Genomic DNA, 13,143 nt, shown 5'->3' with positions numbered 1-13,143 from the left:
ACGGACCTCGATAACACCAAAACCTACTCCAAACCAAATTTAAAGAACTTTAAAACCTTCAAATAGTCAACTTTCACTATTAAGCATCGAAATACTCCCGGGTCATCCAAAACCCGATTTGAACATACGCCCAAGTTCAAAATCATTATACGAACCTACTGAAACCATCAAATATAGATTCCGAGGTCGTATACTCAAAATATTGACTGAAGTCAAACTTAGACTTTTAAAGCCAAACTAAGGAACCAAGTTTTTCGATTTCAACCTGAACCCTTCCAATCCCAAACTAACCATCCCCACACGTCATAAAACAGTAAAAGCACATAGGGGGAGTCTTATTTAGGGGAATAGGGTACTAGACAGCAAAACGAACAGTTGGGTCGTTACATTCTCCACCTCTTAAACAAACATTCGTCCTCGAACGGGTCTAGAATCATACTTGAATTGCCGAATAAGTGTGTATATATGCTTTGCATGACCTCCTCGGCCTCCCAAGTCGCCTCCTCGACTGATTGGCCCCTCTACTAAACTTTTACCGCAGAAATCTTCTTGGACCTAAACTCGCAAACCTGCTTGTCAACAATGGCAACTGGTTCCTCCTCATAACCCTGGCTCTCATCTAGCTGAACCGTGCTGAAGTCTAACACATGCGACATGTCTGCATGATACCTCTGTAGCATAGACACGTAGAAAATTGGATGAACTCCCGATAGACTAGCAGGAAAGGCAAGCTCATATTCAACCTCCCCAACTCGCCTCAATACCTCGAATGGACCTATAAACCTTGGGCTCAACTTGCCCTTCTTCCCGAACCTCATGATTCCCTTCTGATAAATCACGCACCTTCTGATCCGCGTAACTCTTCTGTCTGGATTGTGATGTGTGAAGTCGCTCCTTCACCAAACCAGTACCATATAACTTAGCCTCGACGGGCTCAAACCATCAGATGGGAGAACAACATCGCCGACCATATAAAGCCTCAAATGGAGCCATCTCGATGATGGACTGATAACTGTTGTTGTCAGCAAACTTGGCCAAAGGCAAGAATCAATCCCACTGCCGTCCGAAGTCAATCACACATGCTCTGAGCATGTCTTCCAAGATCTGAACTGTCCGTTCCGACTTCCCGTTGATCTACGGATGAAAAGTTGTGCATAGCTCTACCCGGGTCCCCAACTCACTCTGTACTGCTCTCCAGAAATGTGAAGTAAACTGAGGACCTTTATCTGATATGATGGAAACTGGCGCACCATGCAACCTAACAATCTCCTAAATATAAATCTGGGCCAATCTCTCCGAAAAGTACGTGGTCACAACCAGAATGAAGTGTGCCGACTTGGTCAACGTATCGACAATGACCCAAACTGCATCAAACTTCCGTAAGGTCCGCGGCAACCCAACTACAATGTCTATAGTAATGCGCTCTCGTTTCCACTCGGGTATAGTCAACTACTGAAATAGACCACCTGGCCTTTGATGCTCATACTTAACCTAGATGAATAGAATACCGAGAACTGTGTTCTTACTCTAGGATCTTCTCCCTCAGGCCATCAACATTAGGAACACATAGGCGACCCTAAGGTCGTAGAACACCATCCTCACTGATAGTAACCTCCTTGTCACCACCCTACCTGTAGTACCGCCTCTCTGAGAACAAACAAGTGCGGATCATCAAACTGGCAAGCCTTGATATGCTCGAATAGGGAAGACTGGACGATGACGCATGCAAGAACTCGTCTGGGCTCAGATATATCCAATCTTACAAGTCTGTTAGCTAAGGACTGAATGTCCAGAGCTAGTGGCCTTTCCTCCACTGAAATGAATGCCAAACTACTTATACTCTTTGCCTTTCTGATCAAGGCATATGCAACTACATTCGCCTTTCCCGGATGATAAAGGATGGTAATTTCATAATCCTTCAGTAACTCAAGCCACCTGCGCTGCCTCAAATTGAGATCCCTCTGCTTGAACAAATGCTGCAGGCTACGATGGTTGGTGTAAACCTCACAGGATACCCTAAAATAATAATGCATCCAGATCTTAAGAGCATGAACAATCGTGGCCAACTCTAAATCATGTACAAGGTAGTTTTTCTCCTGGGGCTTCAGCTGACGTGAAGTATATGCAATAACTCGCCCCTCCTACATCAATACATAACCTAAACCAACGCGTGAAGCATCTCAATACACAGTATACATCCCTAAATCGGAAGGCAACACTAGCACTGGTGCTGAAGTCAAAACGGTCTTGAGCTTCTGAAAGCTCGCCTTGCAATCATCGAACCATCGGAACAAGCACCCCTCTGGGTCAATCTAGTCAAAGGTGCTACAATATATTAGAAGCCCTCCACAAATCGATGATAATAAAATGCTAACCCCAGGAAGCTCCTGATCTCGGCCATTATGGTAGGACGAGGCAAACTTTGAACTACCTCGATCTTCTTGGGATCAACCTTAATACCCTCGCCTGATACAACATGCCCTAAGAATGCCACAGAATCCAACTAGAACTCACACTTGGAGAACGTAGGATATAGCTTCTGTTCCTGCAAAGTCTGTAACACCACTCTCAAATGCTGCTCGTGCTAGTAACGACCCGACTAGTCATTTTGAGTAATTACTCTCCCTTAAACTATTTGAAGTCTTGAATAGCTTCATATGATGTATTATAACATGTGTGAATTGTCGGTTTTGACTTTTCAGGTGTTTCGGGATTAGTTCGGAAGAATGAATTTCATGTTGGAAGCTTAAATAAAAGGGTTGACTGGAGTTTGACTTTTGTGAAAATGACCCCAGAATAGAGTTTTGATGATTCCAACACTCTGTATTGTGATTTTGGACTTAGGAGCATGTCCGGTAAATTATTTGAATGTTCATAGTTAAATTAGGCGTGAAATGGCAAAAATAGGAAAATTGAAAGTTAAAAGTTTGACCGGGGAGTTGACCTTTTGATATCAGCATCGGAATCCGATTCTCGAAATTTGGAATAGGTCCGTTATGTCATTTATGACTTGTTGCAACATTTGAGTACAATCGGACTTGATTTGATAGGTTTCATCACCGAATGTAGAAGATGGATAATTCTAGTCAGTTTCGATGTCGTTTCTTCAAGATTTAAGTGGTATATTATTAACCAAATGAGCTTCAAATTAGTTTTGATTGAATCATTAGATCCGTATTAAAATTTCAGAGCTATAGCAAAAAGAATCATCGAATTCGTACATCGTATGAGATAGTTATGCCAATTTTCATATCTGGAAAGATTTTCCGTCGCCGCGAGCGCCCAGGTTAGCGTGGGGCGCTAGCCCTGGCACTGGGAATTTTTGGGATACTGGAAACTGCACCACAAGCAGCGCCCCATGCTACCTGTGGTGCTCGAAACAACTGAGGCCTTATAAACGGGGGTTTTCTGCCATTTTTGACAAAAATAGAGTTGGGGAGCTCGGTTTAGGCAATGTTTAGGTGATTTTCACGGGTAAACATTGGGGTAAGTGTTCCTTATCCTATATTGATTATATTTCATGATTCCATATTCATTTACATCATGAATCCGTGAATTTATGGAAGAAAAATTAGAGTTTTATCAAATCTTCCAAAAATGTAAAATGAAGATTTGAAGGTCAATCCGATGTCGGAATTTGATAATTTTTGTATGGTTGAACTCGTATCGGAACGGGTGTTCGGATTTCATGAGTTTTTTGGGATTCGAGGTGTGGGTCCCACTATTGATTTTTGAATTAATTTCATATTTTTATTGTGAAATTTAGCATTTTCATATGGAATTGATTCCTATACCTCGTGTTGATTGTATCGAATTATTTTGACTAAGAATCGAGGCGTTCAGAGGCCAAATCACGAGGAAAAGGTTTATTGGAATAAATAATTTTCTTGGATTGAGGTAATAACTCTTCTAATCTTGGAGATGAGGGTATGAACCCTGATTATACGTGTTATGTGTTTGGTGTTGAGGTGACACACGTGCTAGGTGACGGGCGTGTGGGCGTGCACCGTGCAAACTGTGACTTCGTTATTTATGTGGTACTGTGTAGTTACTTGAACTTATCTGTAATCATGAATCTCTACGTACTAGAATTATCGAGCTGTGACTCGTGTTAGAAACCATGTCTAGACTATATGCATATCCTGATGGGACCCACTGAGGTCACTACTGTTGTTGAGTTATTCGTTTACATTGCAATTTCATACTCAGTCATGTTCATTCATTGCATATCATATCTCAGCCTCTATTGTTATTTAATGATACATCATATCATCATTTTGGGCTAGTTTCATGACATTGTGAGCCCGAGAGACTGGAGAGATTGATGACTGAGTGAGGCCAGGTCTTGATTGTGAGGATGATTATGGGATCGGGCTGCACACTGCAGCATGCCATAATGGCTTTATATATATTATTATTTATGGGATCAGGCTACACGCCGCAGCATGGTTGACTAATTTATGCCATGATTGGCTTGTTATAGCGCTTGGGCTGAAGGAGCCCCTCCGGAGTCTGTACACATCCCCAGTGAACGCAGGTACCTACTGAGTGCAAGTGCCGAGCGATTGGGAGGATTGAGTGACTGTGAGGACTGAGTGACTGTGAGCACTGAGTGACTGGGAAGACTGAGTGATTGGGAGGCCTGAGTGACTGGGAGGCCTGAGTGAAATGATACTCTAAGAGTATACATATGGTTATATCACTAAGTTGCATTGCATTGACATGCAAACTTGACATACAGGCATAGAGATGCATTTTTCCTCATGTTGTATGGTATCACGTCATTCATGACTTCTCACACATATTAGCATATGGGAATAGTGATGCATTTTCCACTGGCTATGTGGAAAGAAAATGAAATATCTTATTTATTGTTGAAAGGAATTTTTGGAAAAATCATAGTTTTCGGACTTACTCATATTTTTGGTGATTTTCTGCAAAGGATTTGAGTTTTACTGTTATACTTGAAAAGAAAATGTTTATTTTCCGGAATTGTATACGAGCTGAGCATTCTATTATTGAGTTATTACTTGTGCTGCTTTAAATTGTATTGTTATGAGATGTTATTGGGTATTGTAGTGGACTCTGACCTTGGTACAAGCTCGTCACTACTTTCAACATAAGGTTAGCTTTGTTAGTTAATAAGTATATGTGGTCGGTTATACTCATACTACACTTCTGCACCTTGCGTACAGATATTAGATGTTGATGTTGCTGTGATCGACGGGAGCTGGATTTGAAGATGTACCTGTGTTCCGGTCGTAGCTGCCTCTTGTTCATGGTAGCCTTAGATTCATAAGAATCTGTCTATGTACATTTCGAATAGATGATGTATTTATTTCATACTAGTTTTGTAAATTCTAATCTTAGAAGCTCATGATTTGTACTACCAGTCCTTGGGGAGTTTAATAGAGTCAGTTAAATATTATTAGAATCAGATATTTTTAAATTGGCTTACCTAAGGGGTTGGGTTAGGTGCCATCATGGCTAGTTTAATTTTGGGTCATGACAGTGCTCCTCCATACTACATGAATATATCAAAATGTCATCAATGAAGACAATCACAAACGAATCAATATACAGCCTGAACACCCGGTTCATCAAATCCATAAACGCCTCTGGTGCATTAGTCAAACCGAAAGAAATCACTAAAAACTCATAGTGGCCATATCTGGTCCGAAAAGCAGTCTTCGGAATATCTGAATCCCGAATCTTCAACTGATGGTACCCCGATCTCAAGTCGATCTTAGAGAACACCCTAGCACCATGCAACTGGTCAAACATGTCATCATTACAAGGCAACGAGTACTTGTTTTTAATGGTAACTTTGTTCAACTGGCGGTAATTGATGCACATCTGCATAGTCCCATATTTCTTTTTCACAAATAACACTGGTGTACCCAAAGGCGATACACTCGGTCTGATGAACCCTTTTTCTAGCAACTCCTCAAATTGTTCTTTCAACTCCTTCAACTCTTTCGGAGCCATGTGGTATGGTGGAATAGAAATAGGCTGGGTACCTGGAGCCAAATCAATACATAATTCGATATCACGATCTGTTGGTATTACTGGAAGATCAGAAGGAAACACATCGTAGAACTCCCATACCACGGGCACTGAATCAATCACCGGAGTCCCTGTGGTAGTATCCCGAACATAGGCTAGGTAACCCAAGCACCCCTTCTCGACCATATGTCGAGCCTTCAGAAAAGAAATAACCCGACTAGGTATATTGACAGACGAACCCTTCCACTCCAATCTAGGTAACAGTCTTGGCATGAAAATCAAAGATGGCGTGATATGGGGATAACCAATCCATGCCCAGGATAACCTCAAAGTCGGTTATATCAAGCAATAGAAGATCCGCTCTAGTCTCATAACCACAGAATATAACAATGTAGGACCGATAGATCCGATCCACAACCACAGAATCGCCCATTGGTGTGGACACATAAACAGGAGTACCCAAGGACTCGAGAAACACCCAAGAAATGAGCAAACAGTGATGCAACATATGAATACGTAGACCCTAGGTAAAAAAGGACCGAAGCATCCCTACTGCAAACAGAAATAATACTTGTGATCACGGCATCTGAGACCACTGCATTTGGTCTGGCTGGAAAAGCATAGAACCTAGCTGGAGCGCCACCTGACTGGCCTCCACCTCTAGGACAACCCCTACCTACCTACCCTCCACCTCTAGGCGGTCGGACGGTTAGTGGGGCAGCTGGTGCTAGTATAATAGGTTGCTGACCTTACTGTATTGCCTTGCCCCGAAGCCTGAGGTAGAACCTCTGCACATGACTGAGATCCCTACACTCGAAACAACCACTCGGTACAGTGGACTGCTGACCTGAAGTCTGACCCTGATGGTATGAATACCCACTAGAGGAACCCTGAATAGCTGGTGGGCGATAAGAAGTCTCTGGCATTACACTGAAATAAGGTCGAACTGGAGCACCCCGAGGAGGCGGCGGTGCTGTGTCACAACCCAATTCCATATCAGGCCATGATGGAGTCCAGCCCCGTTGCTAGACAAGCCAACAATGAATAACCTAATGATTTCCCACGTAGTGATCCCCTACTTTTTTTTTACTTAAAAGATTTAATGAAAACCGATTTAAATTATTAAATGAAAACAACGAGAACATTAATAACCGTAAGAACAAAACACAAAATCACAAGTCTACTAATGCGTGCCAAGACGTAGTGTCATAAGTATATGAGAAACTTAGTAGAATATACAAAAGATATCTATCCTACTGCCTGAAAAGGAATAAGCAGAAATAAAATAATATGGGGACTCTGACATGCTGCTGAATGGCTCGGAAAGGTAGCTCATCGCAGAATCTCAAACCCAGATTAAGAATGTGCGCCAGATGGATATCCAGATGCACCTGCCTCTGATTTTGCACAGTTAATTGTAGAAGTGTAGCGTGAGTACATAAAACAACATGTACCCAGTAAGTATCCCGCCTAACCTCGAAGAAGTAGTGACGAGGGGTCGACTTGACACTTACTAAGGCTAATGATAATAAATTTAAATCATAACTGAGCATAGCTTACAATAAATATACTAAAACTCAACAGTAAGTGATGGCAAATACCTTTTTTCACAATTATTAATCCCAAATTTATCTCCCATTTAAACATTGGAGCAATATCAGTTATGAGTATAAAATCCCAAAAAAATATTCATGCGCAATTAATGCCGAGGACGTACAGCCCGAACCAACATAACGATATTCATGCGCAATTAATACCGAGGGTCGAACGGCACAAACCATAGATGCATCTATTTAATATGCCGAGGTGCTCGGCCCGCTCCACTAATAGAAAACACTTAAAGAAACACAAGTTTTTTTTCAATAGTAGTCAAGTGTTCTATCCATACCCTCAATTAAGTGAAACTTATCCCTTTGGGATCCTCTTACAATTTTTGGAAATTATGATTTAAGCAATTCAATTGACAAGTAAAGGCGCAATCATTTCAAGTATGGCATGATGGGGGTCCTAGACAACCCGGATTTTAGCATAAGTAGTAGCTACGCACGAACTCTCGTCACTTCATACGTATGTAGCACCCCAAAAATAGTTACATATATTAATTAATTCTCCTATGGGGAAATTTCCCTCTTACAAGGTTAGAAATGATACTTACCTCGTCTCAAATCCCACTTCCCGATTCAAGAACGTACTCAAACCTCTAAATTTGGTACCAAACGACTCGAATCTAGTCAAACATTACATAATTTAATCAATTTATGCTCAAAAGTTCATACCCCCGCTATTAAAGCAATTACCCAACCCTAAATGCAAGATTCCTAATATTCACCCCCGAGCCCACGTGCCCGGATTCCGGAAATCTTCAAAGAAACTTATTACCCATAACCTTAGGAACATAATTATATGATTTTCACTAAGTTCCATAATCATTTTCGTGGTAAAATCCCATTTTAATCAAAACCTAGATTTTCATCTAACCCATGATTTCTATAAATTTTCATGTTAAGATCTACCCATAATCTAGGTATTATACTCACATTAAGTAGAAATTACTTACCTCACAAAGCTAAGTCGAAATCCCCTCCTTCAAAGTTCTCGAATCACCCAAGAGTGAGACAAAATGTGATAAAGAATGGCCTAAGTCCGTATTAAATGAACCCTCACAGCCCAGCGACTTTTGCACCTGCGGTGCCTTGGCTGCATCTCTGGTCTCTCACCTGCGGCAAATTCCTCGTAGGTGCGCCTTTCCCCTACCTGGCCAGTCTACGCATCTGTGGACAGAAGGGGCCGCTTCTGCGGGCCTAGTCGCACCTGCGAAAAAAGCTCTCACACCTGCTATCGTGCAGGTGCGCCCAATCTTCTGCATTTGTGGTTCCCGGGCTGCCCTTTATCTCTCGCTTTTGCGGTTCGTGGCTTGCACCTGCGAGCCCGTACTTGCGGCTGGCCAAGTGCAGGTGCGATTATAACAGATCTGGAAGCTTCAGATGTGGCTCCATGCTCCCAACGTGGTCCGAGCCTCATCTGGTCGACACTCGGGGCCCCCGGGGCCCCGCTCGAACATACCAACAAGTTTAGAATCATAAAATGGACTCGCTCGAGCTCTTGGAATGCTAGAAACAACATTAAAACTAAGAATCACACCCCAAAATCAATTGAATCAAACTTGTGAACTTCAAGTTCTTCTATTCACTCAAAATGCGCCGAAACCTGCTCCAAACCAAATATAAAGAATTTTGAAAACCTTCAAAGAGCCAACTTTCACTATTAGGTGTCAAGATGCTCCCGGGTCATCCAAAACCCGATCCGAACATGCGCCCAAGTCCAAAAGCATCATACAAACCTATTGGAACCGTCAAATCTCGATTCCGAGGTCGTTTACTCAAAATGTTGACCGAAGTCAAACTTAGCCTTTTAAGGCCAACATAAGGAACCAAGTATTCCGATTTCAACCCGAACCCTTTCAAATACCGAACCGACCATCCTTGCAAGTCATAAAATAGTAAAACCACGTACGGGAAGTCTTATTTAGGGGAATGAGGTTCTATAAAGTAAAATGACCGGTCGGGTCATTACATGCTGGATATGTGGGCCTACTAGACTGACCCCTCACGAAATGACCCCTGCCCCCAGCTGGGGCACCGCTGAACTCTCCAGAATACTGGAACTGCTTATCCCTCGCAGCCTGCTCCCGACCATGCAGGCATGCACCCTCGATCCTCTGAGATATCTTTACAACCAGCTCGTAAGAAGTCCCCATCTCTACCTCTCTGTCCATAGTGGCCTGGCTAGCAGAATGCAAACCAGCAACAAACCTCCGCACCCTATCTGCATCGGTCGGAAGTATCATAAGTGCATTGCTAGACAACTCAGAGAATCTCGCCTCATAGCCAGTCACTGATAGCTGGCCCTGTTGGAGCTACTCGAACTAAAATCGCAACTCTTCCCTTTGAGAGGGTGGAATACATTTGTCCAAGAATGGCGTGTGAACTGGTCCCAAGTCAAGAGAGGAGAACCTGCTGGTCTATCGAGAAGATATGACTGCCACCCCCTACGGGCCCTGCCCTCCATTTGGAAAGTAGTAAAATCCACCCCATGAGACTCCAATATCCTCATGTTGTGCAGTCTGTCCATGCACCAATCAATAAAGTCTCGGGGGTCCTCGTGACGCTCGCCTTCAAAGACAAGAGGTTGTAGCTTGGTCCATCTGTCCAATAGCCTATGCGGATCGCCGGCCGCAGCTAGTATGGGCTCAGGTATAGCTGCTACAACTGGCTGAGCTCCGCCCACGGGCAGTGCACCCGGGGTCTGATATATGGCAGCTGCGTGCCCTGGAGCCTGAGCGGTAGGGGTCTGTGCTCCCCCTCCCGCCTGAGATGTGGCAGGTTATGCTAAAAATAAACCAGCCTGAGTCATAGTATCCATGAACCGTAGCATATGGCCTATGACCTCCTTGAATCCCGGTGCAGACATAAAATCCACTGGGGCTTGTCCTGCTGAAGGAACCTCATTCTGCTCCTCAATAATAGGGTCCTTTACTAGATCCATTGGTGGTGTAACTAGAGCTACTCTGTGATGCCCTCGTCCTCTACCACGAACTAGAGCCCGCCCTCGGCCTCTGGCAATAGGGGGAGCAGCTCCTCCATGGTCCAGTACATCCGATATGTGTGTCCTCACCATCTGTGAGAGAATAAGAGAAAAATACTTAGTACTACATCAATTGCACGATAGGAGATTAAGAAAGAGTAGTTTCCTAACACCATATAGCCTCTCGAAGATAAGTATGGACGTCTCCATACCGATCCTCAAGACTCTATTAGGCCGGCTCATAACTTGTTCGACCTACGTGAACCTAGTGCTCTAATACCATGTTGTCACGAGCCAATTTCTCCTATAGGCTGTGATGGCGCCGAACATTACTGCTAGGCAAGCCAATAGTGAACTAACTACATGATTAATTGAACAAATAGGAAGTTAAAAATTTCATAAAAGTGAGTAATAGACAATTTAAGAGTAAATGAGTGGAAATAAATAATCAAAATCAACACGTGTCTACTAGCATAATTTCCAAGACCTGGTGTCACAAGTGTATGATCTACTAGTGGAATATATAAAACATACTACACTACTGTCTGAAATGAAGTAGACAAAATATAAATACAAAAGAGAGAATCTAGGGGCTGCAGAACGGCTCGGTAAGCAGCTCACCACTAGGCCTCAGGATATCTGGGACGCGTGCCGGTAGGACCGCCAGATGCACCTGCCTCAGATCCTGCATAGTCAGTGCAGAAGTGTAGCGTGAGTACATAAACAACATGTACCCAGTAAGTACCAAGTCTAACCTCGAAGAAGTAGTGACGAGCGGTCGACATCGACACTTACTAGGGGCTACCAATAAAAGTACAGAAATTCTAAATAGTAAGGGTTATGTAAATAATAAAAATAACTCAATAACAAGTAGGAAACAATGAATTTCTTTCACACATAGTAAGTCCCAGATTAATCTCATTATGTTTACTTTTAACCTTTCAAGCCATGAAATGATATCAAATATATATATTCAAACTCTGAGTATTAACACGCACGATTATGTCGAGGTCGTATGGCCCGATCCAGAATAATATGTACACTGCCGAGGGTCGAGCGGCACAAACCATAGATGCATCTATCTACTGCCGAGGCATTCAGAGCGCTCCACTAGAAGAGAGGATACGTTGTAAGCATTTGACTTAACGTTATTAAAGGCTAGCACACAATGTATTACAAATTCCCCTAACCATCTTTCACAAGTCCTCTAACAAGTTTAACATATTGTAGGCACTTTAAATCACAATTAGAGGCAAACAATAATTTAAATAACCTATGGGGTAAATTCCCTCTTACAAGGTTAGACAAGAGACTTACCCCGTCTCAAGACTCACTTTCCGGTCAAAATTCTGCTCTAATGTCCCAACTCAGTGTCGAACAATCCAAATCTAGCCAAACATTATATAAATTAATCAATACATGTTCAAAAGTTCATATTCAAACTATTAGAGTGATCATCCAACCCCAATTTGAAGGATTCCTAAAATTCAACCCCAGGCCCACATGCCCAGATTCTGAAAATTTTCGAAAAACGTTTTTACCCATAACCTCACGAACTCAGATATATAGTTTTCACTCAATTCCATAACCATTTTCGTGGTTAAATCCCATTTTTCTCAAAACATAGATTTTTCAACTAAACCTACAATATTTCTCAATTTACATGTTAAAGTGTACCCATAAACTATGTATTTAACTCACATTAGGTAGAAATTACTTACCTCGAATAGCTAGCGAAAACCCCTATCTAACAAACTCCAAAATCGCCCCAAAGAGTGAAATAAATGACCCCAAAATGTTCTGACCCCGACAAATGAAGGTTCTACCTTCAACAATTTCCGCACTTGCGGCTCCACATCTGCGGAAAGGGCATCGCAGATGCGGTCCTCCCCCTCAGCTGACTTCTTCGCTTTTGCGACTAGTGGCTCGCTTCTGCGAGACTGCTTCTGCAGTGCGTGCGCCGCACCTACGTGCTCGTTCCGTTTCTGGCCCATTTGCCGCTGCTGCGATCACTGGGCAGTTTATGCTGCGCCACTTCTGCGGTCCATGGCTCACTTCTGTGCGCTAGCACCTACGGTTGGCCCTCCGTAGGCGCGATTACACCAGAAACCTGGTGCTTCAGCTGCTATTCCAAGTCCAAATGAGTTCTGCGCCTCGTCCGATTAACACCCAAGGCCCCGTCCAAATATAACAACAAGTTTAAAATCATAAAACGAACTCACTCGAACCCTCGGAATGCATAAAACAACATCAAAACTAATAATCACACCCCAAACCAAATCGAATCAACTTATGAACTTCAAGTTCTTCAACTTACTATGAGCACGCCGAAATATACTTAAACTACTCGTAATGACACCAAATTTTGCGTGCAAGTCTTAAATCAGCATACGGAACTATTCCTGGGCTCGAAATTCCAAACAGACCTCGATAACACAAAAACCTACTCCAAACTAAATTTAAAGAATTTTAAAACCTTCAAATAGTCAACTTTCACTATTAAGAGCTAAAACGCTCTCAGGTCTTCCAAAACCAGATTCGAACATACGCCCA

This window comes from Nicotiana tabacum, chromosome 2, assembly GCF_000715075.1.
Source record: "Nicotiana tabacum cultivar K326 chromosome 2, ASM71507v2, whole genome shotgun sequence".
NCBI lineage: Eukaryota > Viridiplantae > Streptophyta > Magnoliopsida > Solanales > Solanaceae > Nicotiana > Nicotiana tabacum.
Note: the sequence above shows the minus strand (reverse complement) of the source record.